We start from the raw sequence: 14921 nt of genomic DNA, 5'->3' as shown, positions 1-14921 counted from the left end.
GGAAGAGATAAATTCTTATCATGACCCAGTATACATTCATATATGTAACTGAACCAAAATGTCCATGATGCAGTTCTTACAAACTGAGACGCACGATGGAATTTCCTACTGTTTGAAATGCTGGTTGTGTCCAGCCCTGAATTCAGTTCAGTGAGTGAGTGAAAGTCTCTCAGTTGTAGCCGAGTCTTTGTGACCCCATGGACTATACAGTCCATGGAATTCTCCAGGCCAGAATACTGGAGTGAGTAGCCTTTCCCTTCTCCAGGGGATCTTCCCAACCCAGGGACCTAACCCTAACCCTAACCCTAATTCTTTTATGGCGGTAGGCCGAGGCTTTTCCCACATTGCAGGCAGATTCTTCACCAGCTGAACCATGAGGGAAGCCCAAATTCAGTTCAGTACTGACAGACAATTTGAAGAACATTGACTTAGGAAGGGTCTCTGTGTGAGAACCACGCAAAAGCAGAGACTGAAATGAGGACTTGTGTGAAGGTAATGTCTTGGGAGATGAATCCAGGAAGCACCTTGTGTGGGTGGGGAGGTGAACAGGGAAGGGATGAGAGCTGCAGGCCTCTTCCTTTGGCAAATGGGGACTGATCCCACCAGGATGCTCTGAGGAGCATTTAGAATGCATCCCAGAACTATCCCAGCAGAGAGAGGAAGCCAAGGTCACTATGATTGATGATTTCCCCAGGAGTACTCACCCTGTGAAACTTCACGTAGCTCTGTGAGTGCCAAGATGTATCCTTGGTGCCACAGAGAGCACTCAGGCAGGAGGAAGCCGAGAAAAGCAGAGGGTGTAGGTGCTTGATGTGGGTTTCAGTGAACGCAGAGGAGAGCAGAGGGAAGGGACATGGAGTAGAGCAAGGGTCCCCAACCTCCAGGTCTAATGCCTGCTGACGGGAGGTGGAGCTGATGTAATAATCACAGAAATAAAGTGCACAATGAATGTAATGCATTTGAACCATCCCCTGTACCCCATCCATGGAAAAACTGTCTTCCACAGAACTGGTCCCTCGTTCCAAAAAGGTTGGGGACTGCTGGGCAGAGCATCACAGCACCTGCTGCAGAAAGTGCCATGGTGTCTGGGGCTGCTGTGCCTTCTCCATGAATCATCCCCACTAGATTTCAAATGGAAAAAAAAAAAAAAAGCCACATTAGTAGGAAAGAAAAGGTTGACACAGAAAGATGCTGTGAGATTCAGACCCAGAGAAAGTACAAAACAGGCCCTTTTCATTTTTCACTTAATTGTGATATCACTGGCATAAAGAAAAGGCGAGGAGAAAATTAACTGCAATCTGTAATCAAACTGTACAGAGCACTGTTGCTTGAAATGTTGTGATCGAAACGTCTGTGACAATAAACCCAGACATGCACAGCATAAAGATTTCGCCTACAGGTTTTCTCTCTCTTTTGGACTTTCTACCCACACTCCAACAGTGGAGGTCCCACAGCTAGCCCATCTCTATGATGCCGGAGCCTGCAGAGTGACTCACGGAGCCAAACAGAAGGCACTAATCTAAAAGGAGTTTGAGGGCTTTGAGGTTGAAAGACTCCGTGTAATTACTAATTGTCATCATAATACAAGTATGTCTGGAGAGACAAGTCAAAGGGAAAAGTGGGTTTTCACCAAGGACCGAGTCTTTGCCTTCGTTGATCAAACACACATTTCAGATTTCCCGATTGGCACATTCACACCGCAGCATATGCAGTCCATCTGGAACACATGGTCAGTGCAGGCAGATGGGTTAGGAGCTGCTGGGGAAAGAGAACTGGATACTTGGCACGCTCCTGTCCATAGCTGTGTGACCTTGGACAGGTTGCTTAAGTTCTCTGAACTTGTTTCCTCTGAATTGTGAAAGCACTTTGAAGACTAAGAAAGGGTGATATCATAGTCCTGAAAAGGGATCAGAGCAGAGCATTACATCTCCTGATTGCATAACTTGGGGTGGCCCATGTGGTCACTGCCCTTTTGTCCCATTTTTCAGATGCAAGCACTACACAAATAAAAACAAATGTCACGGGTGTACACGTGTTCCCAATCCTGAACCCCCCCTCCCACCTCCCTCCCCATATCATCCCTCTGGGTCATCCCAGTACACCAGCCCCAAGCATCTTGTATCCTGCATCGAACCAAAACCAATACAATATTGTAAAGTAATTAGCCTCCAATTAAAATACATAAATTTAAATTAAAAAAAAAAAGTCAGTCTATCCAAAGGGAATTGTCTTTATCTTGCTTTAAGCTTCACATCAGGTCCTAACAAATCAATGTCCTCCCTTTTTATTCTTCCTTCTTGCACCATTGCCACCATCTATTACCATAGCACACTTATTGAGCACCTACAGCATACAAAGCCTAAGTAATCAGTGGGGATACCAGGCCTTGTAGTCATGGTACGCAACAGGATTTCATTGAAAAATAAAAATCGTATGTGTAAACAGAGACGCCGCAACATGGGGTGTCACATGCACAGATCAGATGAGTGGCCTGAATAGTTGGTGGGACTGGAGGTCAGAAATGCCCTCCTCATATATAAAGCCAATAGCCTGTGTCCGAACTCCATTTCCTGTCACAGTCTTAGGCACCACACCTTATCAACCAGTTATATAAAACCAGGTATCTTCCCATTATATAAAATCAGTTCCTCTCCCTGGATGCTTCCTGTTAGATCTCAAGAGGCTCGAGTGATTTCCATTTAAAGCAAAATCTTTTCTGGGCTCCTTCTTGCCCCTCCGATGAGTGCCATTTTCAGGCTAATATCTCCAAAGAATGACCCACACTCACTCTCCACCCCTTCCTGTTTCACTCCCCCACTTAACTTTTTCCACTCTGCCTGCTGCCAGGAAACAGTGATCAGTGGGGTTACTGGTACCTCCACTCTGCGGGACTCAGGGAGCACTTCACCCTCCTCATGCCTCTGACTTGTGCTGACTTTGATGTTCTGGCTCACTGCCCCCTTTCATTCTTAAATAAGCTTTTTTACTGACATAGAACTGACATAAAAAAGTATGAAAAACATGACTATAATGTTTACAAGTGAAAACTCCCTTGTAATGACCATCTAAAGAGAATACCGCCAGTGCCCTAGAAGCCTCCTCTGCCTTAGTGCCCCCTTCCTTGTTACTGAGAGGCCAGAACGAACAGTGGATGCTGTGTGTGTTGGGGGGAGCGGGGGTCACCCAGAGCCCCTCCAGATGGAAAGCAGTCATTCCCCCAGATACTGGCTTTAGGTGGGTAAATTTCAGTTCACTCTGGGCAGCAGACAGAACCCTGAGCATGAAGGCTCAGAAAGGCCCAGGGAAGTACCAGAGACATAGTTCATGTAGATGCAGATGTGTGCTCGTGGAGAAAACAACTTGATTCCACGGGACCAGATGAGAATGCTAGAAGTTCCCAAATATAAATATAAAAACACACATTATGGTCAAGACCTCAAGCTCTGGTTGAATCTCTTCCCTGTCTCTTTTAGTAGCTATGAGACCTTGGATGGATTACACAACATCTCCATACCTTTGCTTTCCCGTCTGTAAAATGGGTATAACCATAGTACTTACTACATGGAGCACTTAAAAAAAAAAGTAAATGTGAGGCCCAAACAGAATCTACCAGAAAATGAGCTTTCAATTAAGTGTTAGCCTTTATAATTAGGACCACATTTATTGAAAACTGTGGAACAGGGAAGCACCAGGAAAGGAAGATCCAAAGGTACAAAGAAATTCACCCAGGGAGCTAGGCCTTGCAGGATTTCTCTGTCCCTATTCTACTGCACCACATTTGGATGAAGAATGATTTTATGAGAACTTGTTCAACTCCTTTAAGATCAATGGCAAAAACCCAAATTTTCCATCTAAGTGCAGTTGACCTAAATCCGCTGAAAGACAACATCTTTAGGAATAGCCCCTGGTGCTCTCTGAGTGGCTAACTGGGCTGTCTAGAAAAACGTCTGCTTACATAAATCTCCTTAGTGAAGCTTCCAGAAAACCCCCAAGCTGCTCCTTTCCAGTTCTGACTTAGGGGCTGCTCATCATTTCAGAGGCAGCACGGGCTCTGCCTCCAGCTCTCACATTCAGCCTTGTATACATCAATCAGGATCTTCCACTACCAAGCTGCTCATCCACTAATCCATAGTGACTGAGGGTTGTTTCTTTTTAAGCTTCTTAATTTGCTGCTTAGAACATTACTCTGGGTGGAGGCAATTAGTATTGCATACTTTTGAGGAGAAAATTGCAGCCCAGCCTGCTCTGACTGCATGGATCAGGGATTTCCTGAGCTCCCTGTTTGATCCTTCTCTTTCCTTTTTTTTTTTTCTTAACCCCTGTTCAAATAATCTGGTCCCTTCAAAGTTCTGAGATGCTATCCTGATGCATATTTAAAATTCATCAAGCAACTCTTGGGCTTTCCTGGTAGCTCAGATGGTAAAGAATCTGCCTACAATGCAGGAGACCCAGTTCAATCCCTTGGTCGGGAAGTTCCCCTGAAGAAGGAAATGTCTCCCCTCACCAGTATTCTTGCCTGGAGAATCCCCATGGACAGAGGAGCCTGGTGGGCTACAGTCCATGGGGTCACAAAGAGTTGGACATGACTAAGTGACTTTTACTTCACTTCAAGCAATTTTTGGCAAAGAGAAAAGCTTGGATATAAGGAATATAGGTGACAATCTTCCCAAATAGGTTCAGCTTCAGGAAGGTTTTCCCTACCTTTATTAACTGGTAAATTCTGTGAGTGGGTTGTTGGTGTGTGTGTGTGTGTGTGTATTGGAGTGGGTAAGGGTGGGGGTTCTGGGCAGGGAGTGGAGATTGACTTCAAAAACTTTCTTTTAAAACTCTCTTAGTAATCACGGCCTCTCTAAGGTCTGCTTAGTTAGTTCTGGAAAAGTCATGGTGCCAATCTCTACTAGGCAATGAAGGAAAAATCACTGATGGGGAAGCCATGGGGATTACAGCCAGTCTTAGTTGGAGGCCACCGGAAGGGACCATGGGGTCAGTAGCTTTTCCTTCTAGGCCGGGGTGGAGTGGACAGTACTAGCCAGAGGCTGCCTCTGCCTCTACTACATGACCATGACCTCCACAGACACTCCGTGAAAATATGGTTGCCTGTCCGCCTGCTCACTCACAGACAGCTGGGCCAAAGGCCTGTGTTCCGGACGCCTAGCGGTAAGGGCAGAATAGCAGCTAGTGGGTCCGGGGCACTTATTCCCTTTTTCTGCCCCAGATCCCAGGGTTCCCGGATCTCAGAGTTCACAGGAGACAATTCTCCACCCCAGATACTCCGGGGACACAGTAGTGGCCCTTTTACCATCACACGACACAGGATATGGGTCTTATGGTATAAAAACCACCTTGACCTTTCCTGAGATGGAAGGCCTGGGACCTACTGGGCTAGTAGAGGAAGTATGCCGGGTCCAGAAGGCACCATGGCAGCGTGAGTTATGACAGCCCTGGGTGGAGCACAGCAGGCCTGTCCTCCGAGTGACCCTGACCTATAATGTCAGTGAGGCACATTCCCCCGTCTTACTACCCACAGCCTTCCCTTGTCCCTGCGGCTTGTTTCTGAGACTAATTTTTTTGTATCTGGCTCTTGGGGCTGTGAAAGATCATACCCCTTGCAGCCCTAGCATCTACTGGAACAGAAAGATGATCTGGGCTAAAAGTAGCTGCCTGAGGTTCAGCCCCTGGAGGTTTACTCTCTTAAGAGCATAGTGTTTATTAAAGGAGAGAGAATGAATGTGTTGTCTATTTCCAGATATGTGGGAATGTTATTGAACTGGAATCAATACGAAGTAGAGCCTTTAGTGAATAGAACAAACTTCTCTAGCCTGATGGGTTATTATGTTTCTGGAAATTGGTGGGACCGTTATGTTAACAGGGCTGGGTCTGGATTCTATAATGCTTGGAGTGGTTTACTCGGTGGACTCTTTTCAGTGCTACAATTAAATCTTCCCCATAGACCCACTCCCCTCATCAACTTTCTCACTCATAAATCCAATGCTCTTTTGTCTGAAATACAGCAGATTTGCTTTCGTTTTCATCTGAGTTTGAAGTGGGAGGTTGTAAGCGTGAGGTCTGGACTCTAAGAGTAAGTATAAGTTATAATTATATTTCCTCCTATTATGCCTTTGATTATGCTTTGATTTGATGGATTGCATACCCCCTCACTGCACACAGCAGAATCCTTTTGACACATACTTTCATTAACCTTCCCAGGCACAACCCTGAAATACCTTTTGAGAAGTCTTCCAGTGTTCCATGACAGCCTCTCCTGCTAAAAACTCTTCACTGGAAACCATAAAATTACTAGGAAGAAATACTGTCTGCAAACCTTGTGGTGTTTCTCCTCTAACGCAGTCTATGGAGGGCCACCAGTATTACAATTCAGATGGCGTTTATTATTTGCTTTTTTCAAACACTAGAATGGACTGATGATTGCCTCCCTCAACTGAATGAACACTGAATCAGCAGTTTATGGGAGCTTGTGTCGTGATGACCTCAAGATCTTGGTATCTGAGCCCAGCCTACACTTAGCTGTCACATGACCACAGATAAAATCACTTCCTGTCTTGGTTTTCACTACCGTAAGATGATAAGCACAGAATTCCATTTGTGCTCCAAAATGGCCAATCAATATTCAGAACTGAAAGGCTGGGATATCCATTATTAAAAGTGAAAAAAAGTGAAAATGTTAGTCTCCAAGTTGTGTCCGACTCTTTGCAACCCCATGGACTGTAGCCTGCCAAACTCCTCTGTCCATGGACTTCTCCAGGCAAGAACACTGGAGTGGGTTGCCAATTCCTTCTCTAGGGGATCTTCCCAACCCAGGGATTGAATATGAGTCTCCTGCATTGCAGGCAGGTTCTTTACTATCTGAGCCACCAGGGAAGTCCCATCTATTATTAACATTCAATAATATTAATAATGATTATTGTTATTTCTAGCATGTATGTATCTTGGATGGAGAGGCATGGAAAATTTTGTTTTAGGGGCTAAATGTGGGAAAGAAAGTTGAGAGGTTGTACATTTGTTTTTGTTTTTCAAAGCTCTCATTCCTGACAGAGCACGAGAGACAGCTCTCTAGGCTGGTGTTAACTAAGCTCCCAGGGGAGTGGGTTAGAACAGCGACTAAAGGACTTTGTGAGACTCTGGGCAGCAACCATGCTGTTTTAGGCCATTAGTCCTCGAGTGGAAAGGAAAATTAGTCTCTTCATTGCAACATGGAACCTGACCCACTCTGACGCCTCGAAAACAGGTAGCAACAGTGAAGATAGGAAGGTCGCATACCGAAAGACCCTGGGCACTGGTATGAGGCCCCAGCAGGGCAAATGGTACTATTGCTAGTCAGCACATACTATACCCAGGACCCTGAAAAGGTTCTTGGTTTTTAAAGTTTGTATGTGTGTTATCATCCCTGGAACCCCTGAAAACCTTAATGGGACAATTATGAGTCTCACTTCCTTTGATTTTTCTTTGAGATTACTTTTACATAGGGGCTGTCTTTATGTGTCTAAATGTTTAACCACACAAATGGAACCTTCATTTAGACTTTCTTGAGAATTAGATTCTCTGTAGCCACAGATCTTGACCCCTGCCATCTTTGGTTGCAGAGGACAATGGTCAGATCAGCAGTCATTACTCTTCAGTTTAAGAGGAGGTCAGACAGGACAATGAGCTAAAAGTCAAGGTAACAAAAGAACTGAAGGCTGTAATGGGTCCTCTTCACAGGCCAGTGAACTTGATTCTGGTTTACTGGGATGTGAGGAATCTGGGGCTATTTCAGGAATGTCAGCAATTTTGCCCTAAAGAAACTTTGATCTTGCTGCCCGTCCTTGTGCCTGGTCACTAACTAGAAACATAGGGACCCAACTCTATGGCTGTCTCTTATCAGAGAGCCATACTGACTGCTTAAATAAATCTCCTCCCATTGTTCTCTTTTCCTAGAAGAAAGAACACAATCCTTCCAACTTCCCTGAGAGGAGCTTCAGTTGCTCATTTTAAGACTATTTACTTCAGCTGATACTCCCTTTAAGGGCTTCCCAGGTGACTCAGTAGTAATGAATCCACCTCAGTGCAAGAGACCCAGGTTCGATCCCTGAGGTGAGATCTCCTGGAGGAGGAAATGGCAACCCTCTCCAATATTTTTGCCTGGAGAACCCCATGGACAGAGGAGCCTGGTGGGTTACAGTCCACTGGGTCACAAAGAGTTGGACACGACTGACCACACACACACCCATTGGGAGGCATGTCTTTGAAACCAGTAAACAAAAGCCAGGAAGATGAGGGTCTCCGGCCTCAGCCTCCTAAAGTAATAATTCCATCCTGTCGTCCCCCATCCATGCTTAAATCCCAATAGATGCAGGGCAAAGATTTCTGGGACTTTAGAAAATTCCCTAAAGGCCAGGAAGTGGAAATTATGCATAATTTGTATTGTATTTTGTCACGAAAAAAGTAATTGTGTTTCCACCCTGTCTTTCCCTTAAGTTTTTAGCTGTTAAAAGTGACAATTAGGGTTTCCCTGGTAGCTCAGAGGTTAAAAAAAAATATCCACCTGCAAATGCAGGAGACGTGGGTTCAATCCCTGATCTGGGAAGACCCATAGGCTGCAGAGCAACTAAGTTTTTGTGTCTCAACTACTGAGCCTGTACTCTGGAGCCCAGGAGCTGCAACTGTTGAGCCCAAGTGCTGATACTACTGAAGCCCATGCACCCTAGAGGCAGAGCTCTGCAACAAAGGAGGCTACCGCAATGAGCAGCTTCGTACCACAGCTAGAGAGCAGCCCCCACTCACCGCAACTAGAGAGAAGCCCACACAGCAACAGAGAGGGAGCAGCGCCAAAACTCAAATAAAATGTGTTTTTAAAAGTGGCAAATAGTATGAATTCCCCTCAACCAGGATGTTTTATGCCTCACTTTTGTGGAAACAACTAGTTTATGAATGATTAGGTCTACTGACTTTCTAGAGAAGCAGTAGGGGCTCTTTGGATGAAGAAACCCTCCCAAAGTCTCATGTTCTGGTATAACCAAGGATCAAAGCAAGACTCCCATTATCTCCTTTTTAATTCTGTTTCTCACACCATAGCCTGAGCAGAGCCATCTTTCATCCAAAACTCTCTCCCCGTTTGTCTGAGGTTTAGGGTCTCTCATCTACAGGGTTTAGAGATTTGCTTGGATTTTACTGTGTTTTCAAAAATTAAGAGGCCAAATTCCCACAGAGCAATTACTAAGACTTGTTTAAGAGTCTCTCACGTTAGGAGAAGGAATCGCCGGCACACTTGTTCAAACAAAACCTGTGCCAGTTTTCTTTATTTTATAATCTTATAAAAATGTTTTACTAACACCATGGGATCCTGAACATGTTTATGAACATTTTCCAAATGCTTTGAAGTCCAGAACTGGAAGCCCCAGTGACTGTCAGTTGCTGAGTTTGGGGAGGTGGGCACTGGAGGGCACAATAGCACTCCCTGGCTTTCCTCTTCTCTCCCCGCTCACCAGGACCACGTCTCTAGAAGCTTCTCCATGACCTGGGCCTGCTTGGTCAATTTGAGCTGCTTGCCTGGCCATCAGTCCAGTGGTTTCCAGAACTCTCTCTTAGTCACTGTCCGGCTTCCCTCAGTAACAGAAGAGGGTGGGCCAGCAACACAAAGTTTTCGAGACTGGGATGTTCTGTTAAGTCCAAGTTTCTAGTTCAGAGAGATTTTTTTCCCTATCCTGTCCAACCGCTCAACTGAAATTTATTGAGGGCTTCCTAACTTCAAAAATTTAATGCTCAGTAAAGCATCTTTGTGAAAATTTTTAAAATTTACCTGGGCAAGATTTACCTGTCTTCCGGGGTGCAAAAAGCCTAGCAGAGCTCTGCAGCATTTCAGGCTCATTTTGTGGAAGCTTCCTTATCTCTGATCTTAGTTTAAACTGTGGAGACACTCGATGCTGCGTGATTCTAGCTGTGAATTCAGGCACTCATTTCTGAAGCTCAGCACGGCATTCAGCACTGCAGCAAGCCCCCGGCAAGGGATAATGCGTGCTTACAAAACACATGCATGTGGCAGTAATTATTCAATTTACAAAACATTCACCTTTAGAATTCCTTTGCATGGCATTTAAAGACTAAAGTCATTTATATAATTTCAAATTACATATGAACATTCTTAGAGCCGACTCACTGGAAAAGACTCTGATGCCAGGAAAGATTGAGGACAGGAGGAGAAGGGGGCGACAGAGGGTGAGATGGTTGGATGGCATCACCAACTCAATGGACATGAGTTTGAGCAAGCTCTGGGAGACAGTAAAGGACAGGGAAGCCTGACGTGCTGCAGTCCATGCGGTCTCAAAGAGTAGGGCAAGACTTAGTGACTGACCAACAACAATGCTGCGTGTAGAGTCTCCTTACCCTCCCTCCAACACACACACACACACACACACACACACACACACACGCACACACATCCCTACACACGTATTCTCAAACTTCCCTCCTGAGCAGTAGAGTCATAAGAAAAAAATAAGAAAGACCTCATTGCTCCCCTAGGGTTATTCTGCTTTCCATTTTAAATCAAAACACACTGCATGAGTTCTTTTCAATGACCTTGTCCAATCTCGCTGTATAGATGAGAAACTGGGGCCCAAAGAAGTGATTTGGCCAAAGTCACAGAGCTCATTAGCAGCAGAGCTGAGACGACACCCCAAGCTCCGAGCCTCACATCACAGCCTCTGCTCTTCCCGCTAACTTCTGTTCCCACCCCTGGGAGGATAAGTTCTTCTTTATTCAGAGAACTGCAGAGAAGATAACTCTACAACCTGTCTGAGAAAATCAATTTCCAAATTCAATAATGCACATTCTCCCAGAAACCTCCCTCTGACTTACTCTAATCAGAATGGGCCATATCAGAGAAAAACAGTTCATGTCTAGATGGAGATGAGTCAAGATGAGTCACTGTTTAATGCAACCAAATGCTTCTTCTCCCTGAAATGGTTAATAATCTAACTCTCGAGGATAACCTAATGCTCTTGTTCAGTGGCTAAGTGGTCTCCAGCTCTTTTCAATCCCATGGACTTCTGCTTGCCAGGCTTCTCTGTCCATCACTGTCTCCTGGAGCTTGCTCAAATTCATGTCCATCGAGTCAGTAATGCCATCCAACCATCTCATGCTCTGTCACTCCCTTCTCCACTTGCCCTCAATCTTTCCCAGCATCAGGGTCTTTTCCAATGAGTCAGCTTAAACCCTCTTGTGTTTTTTTTTCCCCCAAACATGTCTGAATATTCTAAATTCTTTCAACTTTGTCTCCAGACCCTCCATTTCATTCTGTAATTATCTTTATAGATTCCTCAGAACCCACCCTACATTCTTAGCATCCCTCTTGAATGGTGCCTCAGACTGAAATGTAGGCTTATACTCAGGCCCTGCTTAGGGCTGACCTTTTAAGAAAGGTAACACAGACTTTCTAACAATTTCAGCTCTTTCATTTTACAAAATTTTCCTACTGACCTTTGATGAGAAGAAAATTCCCACACGATTACATCATTTCTTTGAGGCATGTGTACTGAAGCGGCCCCTTTTCCAGGGACTTTGAGCAGATGCATACAATTTTCATCATTCCAACTCCTGTTGCAACAAACTTGATTTTTCAGCTACTTCTAGGCTGCTCAGTCCACTTAGTAGACTGCTCAGAGGCCTGATTCGTCTTTTCTTTGAGGTGGAAATATTTGTTGCAATCTTGCTCTGAAGCCCAATAAATCAAAACATTGAGCCTCTTGTAATAAAAATAGTTGCTTTGAAGTATAACCTTACATGTCTAATTTCCTACCAGCAATAATGAGGCTTTCTCCAGCCATTTGGAGGGCACTGGGTTTTCTTTCTTTTTTTTTTTATTTCTGTCCTTTTGTTTTTCTAACATGTGGGCTGTCTAATGACAGGATTTGGTCTTCCAGATGTTTGGGTGAGAGAAAGCAGTAAGTGACGGGTACACATCTCAGAGTTCCATACCACCCAAGTGGCCGTTACATCACTGGCCAGAGTGAGCCTGTCCAGACAGACTCCACCAAGGTTCTCTCCCACCCCTTGTATTTAATGTTGCTAACCCTTACTCGTCAACACAAAATAACAGAAATTCTTTCATGCGGCTATTATTCTGCAGACACCCAAAGAAGGGGGAAAGAATCTACAACCACACAGAAGTTAAAACCCATGTGGTTTTAATAATAAGAAAAGAAAGAGATGGCTTAATTCAGTAATAAGACAAGACTCCCTGGTGGTTAATACGGTAATTTGCCACATGATTAAAGGTAGATGAAAGTGGAATTTCTATGGTAACATTCTCACTCCGATGGATGCTTTGGGGAAACTGAGATTGTTAGTCACTTGAACACCACGATTCTTTTGAAACAAGAGAAGAGTGACTACCAAGAGCAGCCTTTGAAATTCTTTCATCCTTATCTCAACCTTTTCAAAACGACCGAGGAAACAGAGGCCGGTGCAGGAAAAATACAGTCCAGCAAGGGGGCAGCCGGGTTTCACAGCACACAGCACCCAGAGGGGCCACAGAGGCCCAAAGACTCTCCAGGAAACGGGGACCAGGCCCTGCCCGGTCGCTGTCTGGAGTGGAACATGCTGGAGTTTGACAAGCTGACACCTCCAGGGTGCCAGCTCTGTTAAAAGATGCTTCCGTTTATTTAGTCTCCATCTACATTCCTGCACCTGTTTCCCTTCCGTCGCCTTGAATTGTCCTGTCTGCATTGCTTCTTTTGTTTTAATAGTAAGCTTTTAAAAATCATTTATTTATTTGGCAGCACCGGGTCTTAGTCGAAGCACGCTGAAGCTTTAGTGATGGCACGGGAAATCTTAATTGCAGCATGTGGGATCTAGTTCTCTGACCAAGGATCAGCCCTGAGCCCCCGCATTGGGAATGCAGAGTATAAGCTGCCGGACCACCAGAGAAGTCCCTCCTTTGCTTCTTGAAGTTCAGGTGGCAGAGCCGGTACAGAATGGCAGCAATCCCTGCCTCTGGCTAAACAGTGAGAGCTACCCAGGTACAGGCAAAAGTGGTGACACTTGCTCCAAAGCGCTCTGCCAGAGGCTGGTGTGCTGAGAAGCTGAACTGTCCCATTTGGATTGCAGGCTCCTGGGTCTGAAATCCAGAGCCTGCCTGCTGCCAGCAGGGTGACCCTGAGGGAGCTTGCTGCTTCTCATCTGTTACAGGAGGCACACAATTCAAAAGGCTCTATAAACTCCAAGGATGTAGACAATTTCTAGTTTGTTTCATGTTGCTGCAAATGGCATGATTTCATTCTTTTTATGGCTGAGTAATATTCCACTGCGTGTGTATACGCACATAAACACCACATCTTCTTTATCTGCCTGTGGACATCTAGGTTGTTTTTGTATCTTGGTTATCGTGAATAGTGTTGCCACGAATGCTGGGATGTGTGTATGTTTTCAAATTAGTTTCCTCCAGATGTATGCCCAGGAGTGGGATTGCAAGATCACACAGTAACTCTAGTTTTCCAAGGAAACTCTACACTGTTCTCCATAGAGACTGCAGCAATTTACATTCTCACAATAGTGTAGGAGGTCAGTGAATATTTACTGAGTTGAGGCTACCACAGTGAATAGGAATGCTAAGTTCTGCCCTCATACAGCTTAATTTCTAGCAGAATGACCAACAATAACCAAGAAAGCAACTAGAGTCATTGGAAAGCATATATGCTATGGAGAAAATTAACAGTCTGATGTAATGGGGAGTCAGTCAATGACGTGGAAGCTGCTTGAGATGGGAGTTAAAGAAGGCCCCTTGGACATGGGGCATTGCAATCGTAACATAAGGATAAGCAAGAACCAGATGCACAAAGAGCAGCAAGAGGCCGGTTCCAAGGAATGGGGTGAAGCTTCAGGTGGGAAACAGTGTGGCTGGGGAAGCGGCAGAAAAGCAGCCAATGTCCCTAAGGCCACAAGAATCACTGAGATGAGGGTAGAGAAACTGGCAGGGGCCAGGTCACACAGGATATTGAAGGCCCTGGTAACAAGTGCAGATTTTATTCCAAATGCAAGGGGAGCTATCAGAGGTGCTGGGTGAGGATGTCATGTGAGCTGCTGTATATTATTAGAATGTCACTCGGACTGATGGATGGAGCACACATTTGAAGGGTGCAAGACAGAAGAAGGAGACTGCCGGGAGCCAGCGTGAGGAACTCCACGGGCGGAGACCAAGAAGAGAATATTGAAGCAATTCACGTGGGCCTTGAGGGTACCTAGACAAGGTAAATGGCAATAGATAAAGAAAAGAGCTGGAAATTTTGAAAGAGAATTTGGAGGTAGCACCGAGAGGACTTACAGAGGCCTGATGCCTGTGGTGTGTACATTACCAGGACAAACCAAACCATGTAAGCAGAAGGTGAAGGCCAGAAGGAAGAGAAGGAAATTCCAAAGAAAGAGACATTCTATTTTGTGCCCTGTTCCTCCCTAGGAAAACTGGATTTGTGACCTCTCAATTAGCCCCCTCAATGCAGTGTCTTTTGATGCATAGAGACTAGATAAACTGTGTCCTGACCACATATGGCTAGGTAAATGAAAGTCAATATATTGATTCCCTTGAAAGGCACAGGAAACCAGCATGTGTTTCAGACACAGAATCATCTTGTCGCAGGCTGACCCACAGACGCCTCAGTTCAATCAGTGGAGTACTCTATCCAGCCAGAACCTAATTCACACATCTTATAACCACTTGGAGGTTTTCTACACATCCTAAAGTCGAACTACACCAGAAAAAAACAAGAATCATAACCCTCTTCTCATTCTCTGTCTCTAAACTTTTTATTTTGAAATAATTACCGATTTACAGGAAATTGCAATGATGTGACGGAGTTCCCATGTACCCTTCGCCTAATCCCCCCATGGTTGCATCTTGCATAACTGTAACACAATATTAAAACCAGGAA

This window comes from Bos taurus, chromosome 20, assembly GCF_002263795.3.
Source record: "Bos taurus isolate L1 Dominette 01449 registration number 42190680 breed Hereford chromosome 20, ARS-UCD2.0, whole genome shotgun sequence".
Lineage (NCBI taxonomy): Eukaryota > Metazoa > Chordata > Mammalia > Artiodactyla > Bovidae > Bos > Bos taurus.
The sequence above is the reverse complement of the archived record's forward strand: the minus strand, read 5'-3'. Positions refer to the sequence as shown.